The sequence below is a fragment of the Heterodontus francisci genome, chromosome 15 (assembly GCF_036365525.1).
Source record: "Heterodontus francisci isolate sHetFra1 chromosome 15, sHetFra1.hap1, whole genome shotgun sequence".
Taxonomy (NCBI): Eukaryota; Metazoa; Chordata; class Chondrichthyes; order Heterodontiformes; family Heterodontidae; genus Heterodontus; species Heterodontus francisci.
Window position 1 is genome coordinate 96,450,658 of NC_090385.1, and position 13,045 is coordinate 96,463,702.

At 46.0% G+C, this 13,045-nt stretch overlaps 1 long non-coding RNA gene across 1 annotated transcript in view; it reads left to right on the plus strand.

The window, feature by feature from the left end:
- The first annotated feature begins 4,016 nt into the window (after positions 1–4,016).
- Positions 4,017–13,045, plus strand: part of LOC137377947 (uncharacterized) — a 53,850-nt gene continuing 44,821 nt past the window's right edge. Inside the window, exons 1-2 of the long non-coding RNA XR_010976530.1 lie at positions 4,017–4,171; positions 5,866–6,179. This is a non-coding gene — a long non-coding RNA (uncharacterized lncRNA). The remainder of the gene's footprint in view (positions 4,172–5,865; positions 6,180–13,045) is intronic.

Genomic DNA, 13,045 nt, shown 5'->3' on the forward strand with positions numbered 1-13,045 from the left:
AGTTTGGTTAAGAAGGTAAGAGCCCATGGGATCCAGGGCAACTTGGCAATTTGGATCCAAAATTAGCTTAGTGGCAGGAAGCAGAGGGTGATGGTCATGGGTTGTTTTTGTGAGTGGAAGCCTGTGATCAGTGGTGTACCGCAGGGATCGATGCTGGGACCCTTGCTGTTTGTAGTGTATGTTAATGATTTAGACATGATCAGTAAGTTTGCAGATGACACGAAAATTGGTGGTGTCGTAAATCGCGAGGAGGAAAGCCTTAGACTACAGGACGATATAGATGGGCTGGTAAGATGGGTGGAGCTGTGGCAAATGGAATTTAATCCTGAGAAGTGTGAGGTGATGCATTTTGGGAGGACTAACAAGACAAGGGAATATGCAATGGATGGTAGGACCCTAGGAAGTACAGAGGGTCAGAGGGACCTTGGTGTACTTGTCCATAGACCACTGAAGGCAGCAGCAGAGGTATATAAGGTGGTTAGGAAGGCATATGGGATACTTGCCTTTATTAGCCTAGGCATAGAGTATAAGAGCAGGGAGGTTATGATGGAGCTGTATAAAAGGCTAGTTAGGCCACAGCTGGAGTACTGTGTACAGTTCTGGTCACCACACTATAGGAAGGATATGATTGCATTGGAGAGGGTGCAGAGGAGATTCACCAGGATGTTGCCTAGGCTGGAGCATTTCAGCTATGAAGAGAGACTGAAAAGGCTAGGGTTGTTTTCCTTAGAGCAGAGAAGGCTGAGGGGAGATATGATTGAGGTATACAAAATTATGAGGGGCATTGATAGATTAGATCGGAAGAAACTTTTATCCTTAGCGGAGGTGTCAATAACCAGGGGGCATAGATTAAAGGTCAGGTACAGGAGGTTTAGAGGGGATTTGAGGAAAAGGTTTTTCACCCAGAGGGTGGTTGGAATCTGGAACGCACTGTCTGAAGATAAAGGCAGGAACCCTCACAACATTTAAGAAGTATTTAGATGAGCACTTGAAACGCCATAGCATACAAGGCTATGGGCCAAGTGCTGGAAAATGGGATTAGAATAGTTAGGTGCTTGATGGCCAGCACAGACACGATGGGCCGAAGGGCCTGTTTCTGTGCTGCAAACTCTATGCCTCTAAGCAGATATTGTCATATGGTTAATATAAGCCTACCGTGACCATCAGCTGCTGACTGAAAACTAAGGAGCAGTTAGTCCCAATTAGATCAGGGTTTTATTTCTTCCCTCCAGTGTCAGCTGTGACTCAGTTGTTGGCACTTTCTCTTCTATATTCAAAGGTCGTGGGTTCACAGTTTTATGCTTGAGCACAAAAATCCAGGCTGGCACTCCAGTGCAATCCTGAGGGAGTGCTGCATGGTTGCAGGTACCATCTTTCAGATGAGATGTTAAACTGAGGCCCGTCTGCTCTTTCAGGTGGACGTAAATGATCCCATGTTACTATTTCAAAGAAGAGCAGTGGAGTTCTCCCTGGTGTTCTGGCCTAAATTTATCCCTCAAGCAGCATCACAAAAACAAATGATCTGGTCTTTTATATTATTGCTGCTTGTAGGAGCTTGTTGTGTGCAAATTGGCTACTGCATTTCCTACATTACAACAGATACTGTACTTCATTCGTTGTAAAGTGCTCTGTGACTTCCTGTAGTCGTCAATGGCGCTATCTAAATGCAAGGCTTTCTTTCTATCTTTTCTCACCACATTCTGTTACACACGAATTTGATCCAAATTGGATCATGTTACAACATTTTTGTAACAAATTGCAGTTATGTGCTGAGAATAAAGGATTTGCTCACATCTGCTAAACCAGCAAGTCATCCTGTTGGTTCAGCTGCAACACGTTTAAAACCAATAAAAGCAGTGCACAGAAAGAGTTTGAGGCAGAGAACCACAGTAAATGGTGGTGTGGGTTGGGGCCTGCCCCTGCAGCAGCACATCTTGGCCGAATATACTGAACTTCTCCCCACCCTCCCCATCCCCTCACCCGGTCTTTGAGAAATCTTGGACACTGCCAGCATTTCTTGGCACATTTGTGTGGTTGTGTATCATATAATTACGCAAGTTTAGTTTACCTCCAGATGTTAAGTTAATTGCTTCCAAATTGAACACTAAAGTCAACTAAAACAGCATTGCAAGTCCAACTGAGCTGCTCTTGTACACAGTTTAAAGGGATCACCTCATTGTGTTGCCAAACCCTTTCACAATAGTTTTGTTCTGTTAATTCTGCTGCCAAAGTTCCCATTTTGCACTTTCGTTCAAACGGAAGGATTGTGAAAACCATTGGAACTGTAGCCCTGATAAGGCACGATATTTCGGAATTTAATTAAGACAACATGAGGCTCTGAATTCAAGGCCTGTCAGTTCTCCATGAATTAAACTGAAGCTGCTCTCATTTTCACATGTTAAGGGAACAGTGATTGCTCTGATGAAAGATCACAGACCTGAAACGTTAACTCTGTTTCTCTCTCCAAGAAGCTGCCAGACCTTCTGAGTATTTCCAGCATTTTTTGGCTTTATTTCAGATTTCCAGCATTTGCAGTACTTAGCTTTTTTATTAGTGATTGTGGAAGCTAGGGGGGACGCATGAGGTGGCTCAGCCATGGCTCAATCATAGAACTCTCATCACTAAATCAGGAAGTCGTGAGTTTAAGTCCCATTCCAGAGAATTGAGTACATAATCCAGGCTGACACTCCAGGGCAATACTGAGGGAAAGCTGCACTGACGGAGATGCTGTTTTCGGGCTGAGACATAAAACCGAGGTCCCATCTGCCTATGGGTGGTGAAAACTACAATAGCAATAGGCCTCTGTCTGATTGCAAGCTCTTTATGGTGGCATCAAGTTAATGGTACAATATATTCCAAAAGGCAAAGCAGCAATATTTGAATTGATTCTTCCATTTAGTCAAAGATCAGACTGCATCTTTGGACAAAAGATCAATTGGTTTCTTTCCTTGAGTAAATTATCAAGCATTGTTTCTTTGAAACACTGGGGAAAGTTTTGTCTGTTCAGTGTAGACAGTGCTGAAAATCTTCCTGAATATTTGTCCATGCATTTGTATCATCTGTTCACAATTGTTGATCATTTATTTGGATGACGTATTGTGATTGCTGAAAAAGTTAACAAGAAATGATAGTTTTTACATTGAGTGGGTTAAAAGCTAAAAGCAGAAGTTTGAAACAATATGCCATTCTCCAAGATGGTATAATACTTAGTCCAAGTTAGGGAGACTGAAGCAGACCTACCTCTGTGCATTGCCCTCCTGTGTTTACAGAAACATAGAATTATAGAATAATGCAGCACGAAAGAAGATCATTCGGCCCATCATGCCTGTGCCAACTGCATTACACTTTTTCCATAGCTCTGCAAGTATTTATCCAATTCCTGTTTGAACGTGACTATTGCATCAGCTTCCACATTCTTCAGCCAATACATTCCAGATAATAACAACTCACTGCATAAAAAAAGCTCCTCATCTCCCCACTAGCTTTTCTTTTTGCCAATTATCTTAAATCTGTATCTTCTGATTACTGACCTTTCTACCATTGGAATTTGTTTCTCCTTATCTACTCTATCAAAACCCTTTATAATTTTGATCACCTCTATTAAATCTCTCCTTAACCTTCTCTGCTTTAAGAACAACTGGCCTCTTTATGTAACTGAAGCCCTTCATCGTTGGGATCATTCTAATAAATCTCCTCTGCATGCTCGCCAAGGGTTTGACATCCTTCCAAAAGTGTGGTGCCCAGAACTGGACACAATTATATACGGTTAGCTATCTCTGCCCTCCTAAAGATGCATGAGAGGCCATCTCAAACCTTACGCTTCTGCAGTTTATTGACTGGCCTACTCCAATGACCCTACATGACAATGTCTCCGCATATTTACACAGCCAACCAGGGAACTTCCACTACCATTGCCTGAACTGGAATCTCCCTGGTCATCAGAATGATGAGTACAGTTGTTGAAGTGTTGTGGGATCGGAATCAGGAGCTCATTAATCACTCCCTGTTTGAGCAACTAACGTGCACAATGGAGAGGATGGGAAACCAGCTGCATTCACTTTCAGTGCTGTATCTCTAAACTAAACTAAACTAAACTTTGGACAAACTGGAACTTTCACTTGTTAAATTTACAGAGACTCCTGATGTCAATCTGAAGCCATTCTTATGCGAGGTAACTGATTGATTATAGACTTTCTTATTGTATGTATATATTGTAGAATTGATATTTGTCAATTATTCAGCTTCATATTATTATTTATCTGTAAATAAATATTCTCCATTTTGAATCCAAAAAATGATTGCTGATTCCTTGATTATGCAACAAAAACTTGCATTTATCGAGCATCTTTAATTTATTAAAACATCCCAAAGCCCTTGACAGGATCGTAATCAGACAAAAAATTGATACCGAGCCACAGAAGGAGATATTAAGATAGGTGACCAAAAGCTTGGTCTAAGGGGTAGGTTTGAAGGAGTGTTTTAAAGGAGGAGGGAGAGACAGAGAGGCAGAAAGATTTAGTGAGGGAATTACACAGCTTGGAGCCTCAGCAGTTGAAGACATGGTCCCCAGTGGTCATAGGAGCAGATGTTATACTGGTGAACAATGTGAAGCAAGCCATAAAAGATTTTGAACTGTAACAGGCACAAAGCTCAAAAATACAGAGGCAATATTTGAAGTTCTGGTTCTTAAGCATTACACCATAAATAGTTTCTGGCTGGATGGAAAAAGCCAGCTGTCTTTGATTTGTGGATCTTTTCTAAATGTTAATAGAGTTTCTTGGAGATAGAAAATTCCTGGAATAGGGCTCCAGTACAGGACTCAGGAAAGTGCAATATTGCAACTTATGCAACTCAGGATTTCAATTGTTAATCCTCATTTGGACAGTTCTGTGCCAGTTGTTGGTTAAGCCATCAGTAAATTAACACACATCCTGACCCTGCCATGCTGCCACAAACGTAGTACTGTATAAGATTTGAGATTGAACTGCAGCAAATAGGATTATGGCTAATACTAAAGGAGCATCTAGCCCTCAAACTATTCAGATATTTGTTGACAACTGTTACAGCGGATCCCCTCGCAGAGAATGAAGAAGTTCTGTACAGAAGGACTTGGCATTGTAGAAATCAATAACAATTTGCTTTTATGTAGTACCTTTAAGAATCAGAGAATCATAGAAATTGACGGCACAGAAGTCGGCCATTTGGCCCATTGTATCTGTGCTAGCTGAGATAATTATTGAGCCTCATCCAGCTCTAGGTCTGTAGCCCCGTGGGTTATAGCACTTCAAGTACATATCCAAGGACTTTTTAAATGCAATGAGTGTTTTTGCCTTTGCCATCCTTTCAGTAGTGGAGCATTTCAAATTTAGAGATGGGGAGCAACAACATGTTCAAAGGGCTTTGGAGAGGAAAGGAAGGTTGGAGATGGGACTGTAGTATGTAAAGATAGAGGATTGGTTTCTGAGGAGGAGGGTGATGATGCTAGATTTGAAAGGGATTGGGACAGTACTTGACAAAAAGAACTACTTGCAATGTCAGCTAACATGGGAAGGGATGTTGGGTGTTCAACAGTTTATTGGGAATAGGTTTGTACTGCTGTCTGCGGGTAGCAACCCCTGGAATCTTCATGGCGGGAGCTTGCTTCAGAAGTTACAGAAGCTCAGAGAGAATCTCAGAACAGGGAAGTAAAGATACAATGCAGCAGGTGAAAAGAGGAATTGAGTTTGTGGCCGGGCTATATTGAGATGACTGACCCAAACTATCTGACAAAGATGATGTAATTCTTAGCCCAGGACATGGCTAAAACTGCTTCGTGCACTGCCCTCCTAGGTTCATGTACTGTTAGCTACCTCTGTTCTCCTGCAGGCACATGGGAGGTCAATTCAAAGCCTGCACTGCTGCATATGCAGATTCTATCTGCAGCAAGCCGATACCTGAGCTAGATCTACTGGGGTAGGTATTGACTGTTGAACGACTGACCAGGGGGAGAGAGCTGGTCGGTGCCAGCTCGGTGGTGAAGAGGACACCCCCCCCGCCCAAGTCAGGTGGAAGCCTCGGCCTCATTTACATTGACCAGGTGGGCTGCAGCCACCCATCAGGTATCACAACACAACTCACTGGATAGAGGCCTGAAAATGGAGTACTAATAAGAAAATGGAGCTGGAGCTGTTGTCAGGAAGGTAAGTTGAGGGGGGGGGGGGGGCGGTGGGGTTGTAAGGGAGGGTGGGGTGGGGGCAGTGGAAACACGTCATGATCATGGAGAGTGGGGATAACGTGGTGATAGCAGCCCAAATTATTTTTTGTGGGCTCAGGTATGAGGAGGTTCACTGCTGCTCCTCTAGGCCCACAAATATAATTTAACAGTGACCTTCACCAGGCCTCTCCTCCTCCATCTCCACTGGAGCTCATCAAAGCCTGCATGGCACAGCTGCGACTAGTCCTGACGATAATGATGATTGGGGCCCTATTCATGTCACAACACTAAAGTTCCATATTAAAAGTGGCCGATCATCTGAAACAGGCAGCTGCTTGGGACACCCAGATATAGGCCCCCTTCATAATGGCACTGGCTGCATTTCCGGTCGTAACTGGGCAGTACGGCAATCGACCCCAATTTGAGGCAGTGCCACTCTGCTAATCTCAGTGTGGGCAGCTCAAAATTAACCCCATTTTATTCAGCAGCAGGCAAGGCAGCCACACGACACAGACTGAGGTACCTGGGAAGAGCAATTCAGGACAACATTCAAACTCCTCCCAAGTGGAATAATATTAAGTATCGGAGGCACTGCCAGTTCTGAGATCAAATGATTTAGAGCAGGCTAGAGCATATCTCAGAGGACAACATCCAAATTAATTCTTGAGGGGCAGTCACTGTTACTATTGGTGAAACTCAGCCAGTTTTTACCCAACAGGATCCCACGAGTGTCAATGAGATGAATGGCCTGTTAGGAATGGTGTTAATTCAATGATGGTCAGGTCAATAGGAAAGCTTGCTTCTCTACTTCATCTGTTGTCATGGATTCCTTAATACAAAGCTCAATCACTGGAAGAGGGCCTCATTTAACATTGCATTATAAAGATGGCCCCTCCAACAGAATTGTACTCCCCCAGTACTATGTCTTCAACAGAGCAGCACTCTCTCAGTACTCCCGTTCCAACAGTACAGTTCTCCCTCAATACTGCCCGCTATTACAGTTCTCCAACAGTACTGCCCCACTATTACAGTTCTCCCTCAGTCCCACCCCGCAATTACAGTTCTCCCTCAGTACTGCCCCACTATTACAGTTCTCCCTCAGTCCCACCCCACTATTACAGTTCTCCCTTAGTCCTACCCCACTATTACAGTTCTCCCTCAGTCCCACCACACTATTAGAGTTCTCCCTCAGTCCCACCATACTATTACAGTTCTCCCCCAATCCTACCCCACTATTACAGTTCTCCCTCAGTCTTACCCCGCTATTACAGTTCTCCATCAGTCTTACCCCACGATTACAGTTCTCCCTCAGTCCCTCCCCACTATTACAGTTCTCCCTCAGTCCCACCCCACTATTACAGTTCTCGCACAGTCCCACCCCACTATTACAGGTCTCGCTCAGTCTTATCCCACTATTACAGTTCTCCCTCAGTCTTACTCCACTATTACAGTTCGCCCTCAGTCCCACCCCACTAATACAGTTCTCCGTCAGTCCCAAACCACTATTACAGTTCTCCCTCAGTCCCACCCCACTATTACAGTTCTCCCCCAATCCTAACCCACTATTACAGTTCTCCCTCAGTCCTACAACACTATTACAGTTCTCCTCAGTTTAACGCCACTATTACAGTTCTCCCTCAGTCCTACCCCACTATTATAGTTCTCCCTCAGTCCCACCCCACTATTACAGTTCTCCCTCAGTCCTACCCCACTACTACAGTTCTCCCTCAGTCCCACCCCACTAATACAGTTCTCTCTCAGTCCTACCCCACTATTACACTTCTCCCTCAGTCCTACCCCACTATTACAGTTCTCCCTCAGTCTTACCCCACTATTACAGTTCTCCCTAAGTCCTACCCCACTATTATAGTTTTCCCTCAGTCTTACCCCACTATTACAGTTCTCCCGAAGTCCCACCCCACTATGACAGTTCTCCCTCAGTCTTACCCCACTATTACAGTTCTCCCTCAGTTTTACCCCACTATTACAGTTCTCCCTCAGTCCCACTCCACTACCCCACTACTACAGTTCTCCCTCAGTCCCACCCCACTATTAAAGTTCTCCCACAGTCCTACACCACTATTAGAATTCTCCCTTAGCCCTACCCCACTATTACAGTTCTCCCCCAATCCTAACACACTATAACAGTTCTCCCTCACTCCTACCACACTATTACAGTTCTCCTCAGTCTAACCCCACTATTACAGTTCTCCCTCAGTCCTACCCCACTATTATAGTTTTCACTCAGTCCCACCCCACTACTACAGTTCTCCCTCAGTCCCACCCCACTGATACAGTTCTCTCTCAGTCCTACCCCACTATTACAGTTCTCCCTCAGTCCCACCCCACTATTACAGTTCTCCCGAAGTCCGACCCCACTATTATAGTTTTCCCTCAGTCCCGCCCCACTATTACAGTTCTCACTCAGTCCCACCCCACTATGACAGTTCTCCCTCAGTCTTATCCCACTATTACAGTTCTCCCTCAGTTTTACCCCACTATTACAGTTCTCCCTCAGTCCCACCCCACTACTACAGTTCTCCCTCAGTCCCACCCCACTATTACAGTTCTCCCACAGTCCTACACCACTATTAGAATTCTCCCTTAGTCCTACCCCACTATTACAGGTCATGCTCAGTCTTATCCCACTATTACAGTTCTCCCTCAGTCTTACTCCACTTTTACAGTTCGCCCTCAGTCCCACCCCACTAATACAGTTCTCCGTCAGTCCCAAACCACTATTACAGTTCTCCCTCAGTCCCACCCCACTATTAAAGTTCTCCCCCAATCCTAACCCACTATTACAGTTCTCCCTCAGTCCTACAACACTATTACAGTTCTCCTCAGTCTAACGCCACTATTACAGTTCTCCCTCAGTCCTACCCCACTATTATAGTTCTCCCTCAGTCCCACCCCACTATTACAGTTCTCCCTCAGTCCTACCCCACTACTACAGTTCTCCCTCAGTCCCACCCCACTAATACAGTTCTCTCTCAGTCCTACCCCACTATTACACTTCTCCCTCAGTCCTACCCCACTATTACAGTTCTCCCTCAGTCTTACCCCACTATTACAGTTCTCCCTAAGTCCTACCCCACTATTATAGTTTTCCCTCAGTCTTACCCCACTATTACAGTTCTCCCGAAGTCCCACCCCACTATGACAGTTCTCCCTCAGTCTTACCCCACTATTACAGTTCTCCCTCAGTTTTACCCCACTATTACAGTTCTCCCTCAGTCCCACCCCACTACCCCACTACTACAGTTCTCCCTCAGTCCCACCCCACTATTAAAGTTCTCCCACAGTCCTACACCACTATTAGAATTCTCCCTTAGTCCTACCCCACTATTACAGTTCTCCCCCAATCCTAACACACTATAACAGTTCTCCCTCACTCCTACCACACTATTACAGTTCTCCTCAGTCTAACCCCACTATTACAGTTCTCCCTCAGTCCTACCCCACTATTATAGTTTTCACTCAGTCCCACCCCACTACTACAGTTCTCCCTCAGTCCCACCCCACTGATACAGTTCTCTCTCAGACCTACACCACGATTAGAATTCTCCCTTAGTCCTACCCCACTATTACAGTTCTCCCTTAGTCTTACCCCACTATTACAGTGCTCCCTCAGTCCTAACCCACTATGACAGTTCTCCCTCAGTCCCACCCCACTATTACAGCTCTCCCTCAGTCTTACCATACTATTACAGTTCTCCCTCAGTCCCACCCCGCTATTGCAGTTCTCCCTCAGTCTTACCCCACTATTACAGTTCTCCCTCAGTCTTACCCTACTACTACAGTTCTCCCTTAGTCTTATCCTACTGTTACAGTTCTCCCTTAGTCCTACCCCACTACCACAGTTCTCCCTCAGTCCGACCCCACTATCTCAGTTCTCCCTCAATCTTACCCCACTATTACAGTGCACCCTCAGTCCTAACCCACTATGACAGTTCTACCACAGTCCCATCCCACTATTACAGATCTCCCTGAGTCTTACCCCACTATTACAGTTCTCCCACAGCCCCACCCCACTATTGCAGTTCTCCCTTAGTCTTACCCGACTATTACAGTGCTCCCTCAGTCCTAACCCAATATGACAGTTCTCCCTCAGTCCCACCCCACAATTACAGTTCTCCCTCAGTCTCACCATACTATTACAGTTCTCCCTCAGTCCCACCCCACTATTGCAGTTCTCCCTCAGTCTTACCCCAATATTACACATCTCCCTCATTCTTACCCCACTATTACAGTTCTCCCTCAGTCCGAACCCACAATGACAGTTGTCCCTCAATCCTACCCCACTATTACAGTTCTCCATCATTCCTACCCCACTATCTCAGTTCTCCCTTAGTCTTACCGCACTTTTACAGTGCTCCCTCAGTCTCACCCCACTATTACAGTTCTCCCTCAGTCCCACCCCGCTATTGCAGTTCTCCCTTAGTCCTACCCCACTATCACAGTTCTCCCTCAGTCCTACCCCACTTTCTCAGTTCTCCCTCAATCTTACCCCACTATTACAGTGCTCCCTCAGTCCTAACCCACTATGACAGTTCTACCTCAGTCCCATCCCACTATTACAGTTCTCCCTAAGTCTTACCCCACTATTACAGTTCTCCCTCAGCCCCACCCCACTGTTGCAGTTCTCCCACAGCCTTACCCCACTATTACATGTCTCCCTCAGTCTTACGCCACTATTACAGTTCTCCCTCAGTCCCACCCCACGATTATAGTTCTCCCTCAGACCTGCCCCACTATTACTGTTCTCCCTCAGTACTGCTCCATTATTACTTTTCTCTCTCAGTACTGCCCCACCATTACAGTTCTCCCTCAGTCCGACCCCACTATTATAGTTCTCCCTCAGTACTGCCCCACTATTACAATTCTCACTCAGTACTTCACCACTATTACATTTCTCCTTCAGTACTGGCACACTATTACAGTTCTCCCTCAGTACTCCTCACTATTGCAGTTCTCCCTCAGTCTTACCCCACTATTACAGTTCTCCCTCAGTCTTATCCCACTATTACAGTTATCCCTCAGTACCGCCCCTCTATTACAGTTCTCCCTCAGTCCCAACCCACTATTACAGTTCACCCTCAGTCCTACCCCACTATTACAGTTCTCACTCAGTCCCACCCCACTATCTCAGTTCTCCCTCAGTCCCACCTCACTACTACAGTTCTCCCTCAGTCCCACCCCACTAATACAGTTCTCCCTCAGTCCTACCCCACTATTATAGTTTTCCCTCAGTCCCACCCCACTATTACAGTTCTCCCTCAGTCCCACCCCACTATTACAGTTCTCCCTCAGTCCTACCCCACTATTAGAGTTCTCCCTCAGTTTTACCCCACTATTACAGTTCTCCCTTAGTCCCACCCCACTACTACAGTTCTCCCTCAGACCTACACCACGATTAGAATTCTCCCTTAGCCCTACCCCACTATTACAGTTCTCCCTTAGTCTTACCCCACTATTACAGTTCTCCCTCAGTCCTACCCCACTATTAGAGTTCTCCCTCAGTTTTACCCCACTATTACAGTTCTCCCTTAGTCCCACCCCACTACTACAGTTCTCCCTCAGACCTACACCACGATTAGAATTCTCCCTTAGTCCTACCCCACTATTACAGTTCTCCCTTAGTCTTACCCCACTATTACAGTGCTCCCTCAGTCCTAACCCACTATGACAGTTCTCCCTCAGTCCCACCCCACTATTACAGCTCTCCCTCAGTCTTACCATACTATTACAGTTCTCCCTCAGTCCCACCCCGCTATTGCAGTTCTCCCTCAGTCTTACCCCACTATTACAGTTCTCCCTCAGTCTTACCCTACTACTACTCAGTACCCCACTATTATAGTTTTCCCTCAGTCCCACCCCACTATTACAGTTCTCAGTACCTCAGTACCTTGCTCTACGGCAGCGAGGCCTGGACAACGTATGCCAGCCAAGAGCGACGTCTCAATTCATTCCATCTTCGCTGCCTTCGGAGAATACTTGGCATCAGGTGGCAGGACTATATCTCCAACACAGAAGTCCTTGAAGCGGCCAACACCCCCAGCTTATACACACTACTGAGTCAGCGGCGCTTGAGATGGCTTGGCCATGTGAGCCGCATGGAAGATGGCGGGATCCCCAAAGACACATTGTACAGCGAGCTCGCCACTGGTATCAGACCCACCGGCCGTCCATGTCTCCGTTATAAAGACGTCTGCAAACGCGACATGAAATCGTGTGACATTGATCACAAGTCGTGGGAGTCAGTTGCCAGCGTTCGCCAGAGCTGGCGGGCAGCCATAAAGACAGGGCTAAATTGTGGCGAGTCGAAGAGACTTAGTAGTTGGCAGGAAAAAAGACAGAGGCGCAAGGGGAGAGCCAACTGTGCAACAGCCCCAACAAACAAATTTCTCTGCAGCACCTGTGGAAGAGCCTGTCACTCCAGAATTGGCCTTTATAGCCACTCCAGGCGCTGCTTCACAAACCACTGACCACCTCCAGGCGCGTATCCATTGTCTCTCGAGATAAGGAGGCCCAAAAGAAAAGAACAGTTCTCCCTTAGTCTTATCCTACTGTTACAGTTCTCCCTTAGTCCTACCCCACTATCACAGTTCACCCTCAGTCCGACCCCACTATCTCAGTTCTCCCTCAATCTTACCCCACTATTACAGTGCTCCCTCAGTCCTAACCCACCATGACAGTTCTACCACAGTCCCATCCCACTATTACAGATCTCCCTGAGTCTTACCCCACTATTACAGTTCTCCCTCAGCCCCACCCCACTATTGCAGTTCTCCCTTAGTCTTACCCGACTATTACAGTGCTCCCTCAGTCCTAACCCAATATGACAGTTCT